The sequence below is a fragment of the Vigna angularis genome, chromosome 7 (genome assembly GCF_016808095.1).
Source record: "Vigna angularis cultivar LongXiaoDou No.4 chromosome 7, ASM1680809v1, whole genome shotgun sequence".
In the NCBI taxonomy this organism is placed as follows: domain Eukaryota; kingdom Viridiplantae; phylum Streptophyta; class Magnoliopsida; order Fabales; family Fabaceae; genus Vigna; species Vigna angularis.
Genome location: NC_068976.1, coordinates 5,887,935 through 5,897,622, shown reverse-complemented (window position 1 = coordinate 5,897,622; position 9,688 = coordinate 5,887,935). Strand labels below are relative to the sequence as shown.

The window sequence follows — 9,688 nt, the reverse complement described above, 5'->3', positions numbered from 1 at the left end:
TTTTTGTTGTTATCATAAAAAAAACAACACACAGAAGGGATTGAGTTACATTGCTCCCCTACAACAATTAGAGTTAATCTAGAAATTTGGACTTTTTTTTTAGTTTTTTAAATGTTTTCTGTTTAGTCTTTAAAATATACTAATCAACACAGATATTTTAAAATATCTTAAAAGCCTTTTTAATATATATTTTAAAAACTGAAGAGAAAAACAATACCAGATTCGTGATTTTAGTATTTGAAAAAGTAAAAAGTTAAATTAAATTTCTGAATATGATAGCTTAATTACAAGATGATTTGTGAGTCGAATTGACTCTTAAACTTAATGAAGATAATATAAGAATATAATTGTTAGTATTCAATGACCGAGTCATGATTTACCCTTTGTTTTATCTGTGACGGTGGTTGAAGGGAGAACTACTGTCAAAGCAGCTTAATATTCAATTAAAGTCAAAGTTAAACATCGCAGACCGGATCAACACTACCTATTAATTGATTATAAAAGATGCAGGAAAAATTGGAAGATTGAAATCATAATTTTAGTTGTGGGGGCAGTTTTAAGATCTATCTCAGTTATAATCTCTTCAGCTGCTGCAGTATCCTCATTCCATACTGTTCACATTACTGAAAATATTTACCCTACAACATTGTACAACAAATATTTTACTGCAAAAATGTTTTACAATTTTTATAGTTGCATCAACCTTTCATTTCATACTTCTCTTTTACTTTTCTTATTTCTGTATTTTTGTAATATAAACTTATTGTACATTTACAATTTTTCAAACAATATTGTCTAGGATCTTACATCACTGGGTCCACTGCTCATGATTTTTCCTTTGGTTTCCCACATATATATTCTCAAGAATACCTCACACTACATTTCTTCTTCTAATTAATTAATACTTCACATCCCATTGGGATTGGCTTTTTCATTCTTTTCCTCCATCGTTCTTCTTCTTCTTCTTCTTCTCTTCCTTCCTATTGTGAATTGAGCCAAAACATGAATAGAAATGTTCACAAGGAGGAAAAAGCATGCTGCTATTTCCACCCAAAACAAGTAGTTGTTGGTGTGTGCCCCTTGTGCTTGAATGAGAGGCTCCTCATACTGGCTGCAAAACAAGACCATCACCACCATCATCATCATCACCATCACAGGCTTCAAAGTTCCACTCAGAGGAAGCCTTCAGCTTCTATTCACAAGATCTTTGCTTTTGGTTCTCTCTTCACTCGCCACCAATTCAAATCTCACCACTACTATGATCAAGATGATGCCTCTCCCAGCCCAGAAGGAAAGACCTTATTTTGCACATTGCTTGATATTGCTATTGTCAAATTTTATTACCCTTTTTCCCTTTTAATCTCCCTTTATGCTTAATTATATTTTTTATTTTAAAAACAAGATTTATCTTTGGTGGGGGTAAGTTAAATTTGCAAGTGCTGCATCACTGTTGGTGGTTGTTTTAATCTTCTTTCATCTCATTTTCCTTTACCTTCTTCAATGTGCATACATGGTGGGTGAAACATTGCTATTAATCGATGAAGAGTTAGCATATAGCCTAGCGTAGCATGTGCATGTGTGTGTATCTTCATGTGCAAGGTTAGACTATGATGACGATGAAATTAAGGTAAACAAAACGTAGCTGCTAAGAGTGCCAAAACACCATAAGTGAAGGTTTTCAAATTTTCATTTCGATCCTTCTTGAATTCTTCCTCCTGGCGTGGCGTGTGGGGGTCATACGCAAACGACAAGAGAACTATAACACCGAAATCAGGTTTTGTTTGAGATTATATAGATTTGCTGGGGAATTGAGTTACAAAACAAATTATTGGGCAAGATGTCATTCATGTTTCTGACATATATGTCAGAGTCTAAAACAGTTTGAAGAAAATTTGCGCCAACTAAATTTGATTACGAACACCCTTCTAACTTGGGCAAAAATTCATCATTTAGATGCATTTGGTTGTGTGTGTATGTGTATGTGTGTATTATATATTTAAAGCGAATCTATATATCTATTCCACTGACTGGTTTTGTTTGTTATTCTATTATGTACATCTACCTTTAAAACATGTTAATTTGTCTTATTATGTGTGATAGAACTACATAATTTAAAATGTAAACCTAAACTAAACACATTTAATTAGAATTTGTAGTCAAGAATAACAATTTTTTTTATTTTTTTTTTTATGTGGGTGTGTTGTGTCTTCAAGTTATAATAATGACAGTGTGGAATTGGTTGAACTTTTCAGAGTCGTTCATCTCAATGAAGTTTGAAGAAAATGGTGTGGCATCATGGGAAAAGAGCAGCCTCTCTAACATGTCTAATAAGGTATGTGTAGAGGGCAAGGTCGTAGAGAAAGAGGAAAAGGAGAAGAGTGTGATAGAGCATGGAAAGTCAAATAACGCGTTTAGATGGAGAAAGCGTATGGGCCGTTTGGTCCATTTGATCCAATGGAAGAGGTCCAATAAGGGTGGTGTGGGCCATGTTGGTAGCAAGGTTGAAGGAGTGAAGGTTAGAAAGGGTTGGATGAGATCATTGACAAAGAGGAAGACCGTGGAATAAAGGGGTAAAAGGAAAGTGACATGTACCAACAACAACACTTGCTTTTCTCTTTCTCTCTCTCTTTTTTGTGGTTACTTCTTACTACTACTAAGTGTGGATGTGAAGTTTTTAACAACATATATATAGTACAATACCACTACTAAGAAGAAGGAGGTAGAGTCAAAGATAGCTTTGTTGATTGATCTCTTCAAAATGTGCTTTAGATACATCAAAGTTAAAAAAAGTGAGTGATTTGCATGCTTTGAGGACTTGGGAATGAAGTTCTTGTAATTCCTTTTTTCTTTCTGGTTTTTTAATTTTTCATTATTTTTTTTTCTAGCTGTTGTGGCATGGACACATACGTAGTACAGACTAGCTGTAAATGAGAAAAACATTTGAGTGTTCCTTTCCATACGGCACTGCAAAAAAAAACCCATGTTAGGTACCCATAGTGGGAAACAAATTAAACATAAGGGCCCTATAACATTGTGTTCTAGGGCTTGTATTGATGGTGGCAAAATGGTCTTTTTACATTATTTTTTTATTTTTATTTTTTATATTCAATTGGTTTTTTTCAATGAGATTTTAGGTTTGATGTTTGTCTATTCAAAGAGAAGCTTTTCACTAAAGAACTAGTTTAATAATTTTGTGAGTGTTTGTGATTGAATGCAAACATTATTATTGTCTTTTTATAGAATTAAAAATAATTTTTATTATTATAACTATCTTGCTATTCATATAAATTATATATAGTTAGAAATAACTATTAATACCATTTGGGCATGTGAGGATTTCTTTTCTAATTTTCTTTTAGAGTAACATCAATCAATACATAAATAGGTTAAGAAGTACAAACAACTATCACTTGAACTAAGAAATGTTTCTGAAATTAAAATATCTATCGTTTATAGAAAATTTTCATCCAAATTATAGGATATATATTAGTAATTATTTTCATCCAAATCTTAAAAGCTAATTGCATTTACTCTATCCAATTAGATGCTTTGCAATTGGCATGATGTTGTGAAAGTTATGGAAGGTCATTTTCTTGGCATGAAATTGAAATGGGATGCATTATGGGTAGGACCGTTATAGTTGCCACATTGGGATCACAATAGAAAGCATCAATAGGGAAAAGCTTCACCGACTAAACAAAATTGACTAGACAAACCATGAAAACTTCGCGCATTAGATTAGGGTAGACACACACACAAAGTGAGGCACCATTATCTTTTTGGAAAATGTACTCTTTTTATTTTATTTTACCTAGACGTGTTTTTTATTTACTTAAATTTTATTTTTATATTATTAGAAATTTAATATTAATTACAATAAGATAAATTTATAGTATATATAAAAATAAAAATATTATTTTATAAGTTTATTTATAAGATTTAATTACACTTTAAATTTATTTAATAAAATAATATCGTATTTATCTTAAATTTATTATAACAACTTTTATTATTTGTTGAATTTAATATGTCATTTATTATTGAATCATTATTCAACCATCCATTAATATCTATAAATTTTATTTCATATATTTTTTTAATTTTTAAAATTAAATTAAAGTTCACTAATTAATATATTTTATAATTATCTTAGTATATGAGTTTTATCATAATACAAAAGGTTGAATATAAATTTTTCATATTGTATATGCCATATCGAAAATTTCTTAGTTACTTCCCAAGTTAAAATACTTACCTTCTTTACATTGAAAAAAAGTGCTTAGTTTATCATGAAGAGAGTCAACACTTTGAAATTTCTTTTATTAATTTATTTCAACCAAACAATTCACCCTTTTAATTCCTCTTCAGTTTCTACTTTCTCCTTTCAATTTCTCATCTATTTTATTTCTCTACCAAGTAAATTGTTAACTTTTACTCCATTCTCTTTCTATTCTGTTTTGACTGTTTTTCATTGCAATTATTACTGTTTTCTTTTTCTTATTTTCAAGAAAAGTTATTTTTTTGCTTTTTATTTTTTTCTTTTTCCAAAATATACATAAATTTATAATTTTATAACTATTTTCTTTTTGTACTATGTATCAAATAAATATAAAAAAATATGTGTAAAGTATCATTATTATTTTTCAATTTTTCCTTTTCTACCGGAATTCACCTCCTCAAGTTTATGATGAGTCATAGGTTTAAATCTGTCCCTATTTGTGTAGAGTCTAGACCGGGCCTAAAGCCTTCTTTCATCTTTGATGAGAAAAATAAGGAAAAACCCACTTATTCCATTGCATGTGAACTTTGGTACAATTCATAGGTAAAGAAAAAACCTACAAATTAAGGTGAGGTGTCCCTATCATGTCAGAGCCATTCAAATAGATTAAGCTATTTTCTATAATCTTCATTTCGTGATTCTTGCTTAATTTGCAAGCCCACTTGTTGCATGGTCTAAAATAAAATGAGATATTTCTCATTAGGTTCTTTTTAGGTAGGGAAAGTGTGTACACCTTTTTAAATTATCAAAATAGATCAGTTTTAAAAATATTATTATCTATGTAAGTTAATGAAAAAGTTGTATTCCAAGAAAAAAATAGTTTTACTAACGATTAAATTCAAACAATACTCCAACAATTTCATATTAAAATTAATATGTTAGTCTATTCAATTAAACCTTTCTATCAACTTACTCGTGGCTTTTGAAATACTGAATTTAATTTATTAATAAAATAATACAAAAGACAAGCCTAGAAGAAGATAAGGACACACAACTCACCACTCTCGTAGCATTTAGTGTATGTGGTCTGAGACATTTATTTTAAGTTGAAAAAAATGACAACCCTAACAGATATCAACACTACTCCACCTCACATTTAATGCTTAACCTATAATAATATTTTTAAATCATAAAAAATCATTAAAACTCGTAATTCAACTTAATTTACTACGAGTGGGGTTAGATTAAATATAAATTTTGTTAAGTAAAAAACAAATCTGATTTACTATGTGATTTATCAAAATTAAATCCATGGTGAATTTACTCATAAATTTTAAATATTAAATTATATTAGAGAATTAAAATTATAAATGTTTTTCCATTTGTAAATCTATTTGGATTGAACAATTAGAAAAAAATTAGAAATTTTTTAATATTGAAAAGAAAAATTATAATTAAATAAACTAATTTGTATAACTCATCAATTTATGGTAGATTAAATTAAATTAAAACTTTTTAAATTTGATAATAAGTAAATTAAATTAAATTCACTTATTAATTAACCAATTTATGATAGATGATAGATGGCACCAAATGATTCGTTTTGACATATCAAACTTTTTCTTAGTTGTATTACTCAAATTATACACATTTACCCTTTTATGTTTTTAAGTTTTCAACAAAACCAGATAAATTCAATTAATTTTATCATATTTCAAGTTATAAAATAGTTAAAAAGTGACAATTTATTTAAGTAAACAAACAAAAAAAATCTGTATACACATTGTCCTCGATAAATGACAATGTTAATCCACTGCACCTAGTTAAGCTAAAAGTTAGGCAAGCCTCCCATTGACTTTGGTCAAAAGAGCCTTGTCACATTGTAATAACCAAAGAGATATGAGTAATGCTATTGAAAAAAAGTTTTTTTAACTTTTTTCTTACTATTAATCTGTGATTGATTCATTTTAAATAAATATAAATAAAAAAGTGATTGATTCATTTTAAATAAATATAAATAAAAAAGTGATACGTAATTTATTATAAAAAAGTTATTAAAAAAAATTGTTAATATATCATACTCTAATGCTATTTTAAGGATAAAAACACTACATTACTTATGCCTCTGTTGACATCTTTCCTGTCCCTCTGAGATTATCTCCACTTTTACTAAATTATTACTCCTATTTATGAGGATTGTGTACAAAATTTTCTTTTCAAAATGAATATCCCTTTATTAGCAAAAAACACTCCTTTTAAATAAATAATGATATCTAATAGATGTAGGCAAGTTAGTTAACTTTTGATTAATAATTATCCGGTTTACATGTAAGCTGGTTAGGAACTTTTGAATAACTAATTTCTAGAAATATTAAACAGAACAAATAAAAGGCGATACAATTATATATGTTATAATAATATCAACATAAATTTTAGTTATAATACATCTAACATAAAAATAGTGAAAATAAAGACGACAGAATATTGTGACGAGTCACATGCTGAGGTGGTAATTGAGAGTTCAACAACCAGTTCCACAATTTGATATAAGAGTACCTTTTAAGCAATAAATTTGATAAATTTTAAGCCAATAAATGATATTATTAACTAAATAACTTTTATCTTATAGTAACGCAAGTTTTATAATATAAATTTTATTGCATAAATAAAATTCACAATTTCTTTAACAAAAATATATTCTTATAGAATTATAATTTTAGATTTTTTAAAATAATTAAATTCTTATGATTTTTTTTTAAATTGTACCGTCATTATTATTTTAGTAAGTCATTTTATTTAAATATGTTTATATAATGAATAGTACTCAAATTTCACTACATGTAACTTTTTCAGGGGTTTTTTTAATATTATCGGAGTTTTAATTCTGAAAAAACATGTTTCTTGCGCTTGCAAAAAATCATTGAGAGAATCACCGTTACAAAATTATCGACGGTTTTCAGCAAAATCTCTTCTATTTTTAGGGATTTCTGGAACCCCAGAACTAGTCGGAATTGTGTTGAAGCACCTATATTTTTAGGGATTTCTGAAAAACTGCCGGAACTAGCCGGGGTTTTCAAAAAATCATCGAAACTAACCGAAGTTTCCGGAAAACTATCCAAAGTAACAAGGGTTTCCGGAAAATCGTCGGAAGTAATTGGGGTTTTCGGAAAACCGCCGGAAGTAACCAGGATTTCCGAAAAACCGCCGGAAGTAACTGCGTTTGAAAGAAATGCCCTTATTTCCAGAGATTTGATCCAAAACCGCCGGAAGTAACCAGGATTTCCGAAAAACCGCCGGAAGTAACTGCGTTTGAAAGAAATGCCCTTATTTCCAGAGATTTGATCCAAAACCGCCGGAAATGCTTCCAGACCTTTTTTTTGTGTGTTCAAATAGAATTATGATAAATCTGGTTCAAATTGAATTTATAAATCTGGTTTTAATATGAACTAAAATTTAATATTATTATATAGAGTAAATTATATTGTTCAACATACATTATTAAAGGCAAAGACATTCAATACTATAAAAATTAAAAACAACGATGTTCAATGCTATAAAAATTAAAAACAAAGATGTTCAATACAAATAGGGAATGCCTTGATGTTTCTAGCAATACTCTCCAAAAATCAATTCAATAATGTGCCACCATCTTCAATTGGTTGATATTCATCGTTCCAACGTACAATAATCCTTTCATTTTGAGGCAAATTCCAAACATCATTTGTTTTTAAGTGTTTGGTAGTCATCTTACTTTGATCATCTGTGAAGAAATAGAATTTGTGTCAAATACTCTTTTGTCAAACAACTTCAACAAATATAAGTAACATAATGCAAGCATTAATATGTTGAACTTGTGTCTTACCAATGACATCAACCAACCATGCTCCCTTGTGTGTTGGTGGCCTTTCTTGTTCAACTTCCAATAAAGTATGCTGATTTTAATCTTGTACATGAGAATTTTCTCCAACTTGAGGTAGTGAATGAAAAGCATCTTCATTTGACTGCACTTGATAGCAATATAGAACAACCAATCAGTTTAATAGCCACAAAAAAATCCATAAAGTATTATAAGAAATGTTATTATAGTATAATGCAGGAGATAAGTTATAAATTATCAATATAACTGGCCAACAACTGTGATTGATACTTAGATTACCAAATGGGTTCATTCCATCAGTGGCTAAACCAAGCCTAAGATTTCTACATTCTTGACCAAATTGGGAAAATTATTGATCAATATTTTTCCATTGCTTTGAATCAGCTGGATGACGAAGTAGCCCGTCAATTTTTCTCTCATATGCATGCCATCTAAGATTTTTAGCATCTTTTGGATTTGCAAACAAACGCTTAAGTCTGGGCACAATTGGAAGGTACCAAACTACTTTCAAAGCAGATCCATTTTTTTCTATCTGACCATTATCTTCACTATTATTTTTTGACTTGTATCGTGATAATCCACATTTTGGACACTTTGTCAAAAATTCAAACTATTTCCTATATAAAATGCATTCATTGGAACAAGCATGTATCCTTTTATACTCCATACCCATCGGAAAAAGAATTTTCTTCACATCATAATTACGAGTGGGTAGTGTATTTCCATCTTGCAACATTTCATTCAACAACATCAACAATTCTATGAAACTCTTATTAGTCCATCCATTGGTCGCCTTCAAATTCATGAGCCTTAACACCGCTGACAAACGTGTGAACTTAGTTGAACTGACATACAAAGGTGTTTCCGCATCAGTCAACATCGTCTCATACACATGAGCTTTGGCAAAATTTTCTACGCCAACATCGCAGGTTATGTCCTCTAATTTGTCTTCATCCTGTCGATCTTCTTCCATGGTGGAATCAATAACATTTTCAGTTTGGGAGTCAGTCGGAAAGTGCATTTCTTCGCCGTGCCATATCCATGTTATATAGCCTCTTAGGAAACCATCACAGATAAGATGTTCTCTAATTTGGGTTGCGTTCAACTTTCTCGCATTCAAACAGTTCACACAAGGACATCTAAACTTCACTTCATCATCACTTCTACCCTCATTACGTTGCGCAAATTGTATAAATTCCTCTACCCGTCTCTCGTACTCAGCACTAATGCGTGGTAAATTAATCCAATTTCGATCCATAAGTAAATATTCTACAAAATTACAATCATACAATTATACAATATATTCAACATACAATCAATACAATGATACAATCAATTCAATCATACAATCAAACAATTAATAAACATTCAAATTATCAATTGAAACATTCAATCATACATAATTATTCATATTCAACACACACAAAATTAAAAATTAACAAAATGAAAATTAATAAATAGAATAATACAATCATACAATCAAACAATTAATAAGCATTCAAATTATCAATTCAAACATTCAATCATACATAATTATTCATATTCAACCTACAAAAAATTAAAAATTAACAAAATGAAAATAAATAAACAGA

General features: G+C 29.3%; 1 pseudogene; it reads left to right on the top strand.

Annotated features, from left to right (window-relative positions):
- Window positions 1-883: 883 nt before the first annotated feature.
- On the top strand, window positions 884-7,492 carry LOC108336838 (uncharacterized; annotated as a pseudogene).
- Window positions 7,493-9,688: the final 2,196 nt, after the last annotated feature.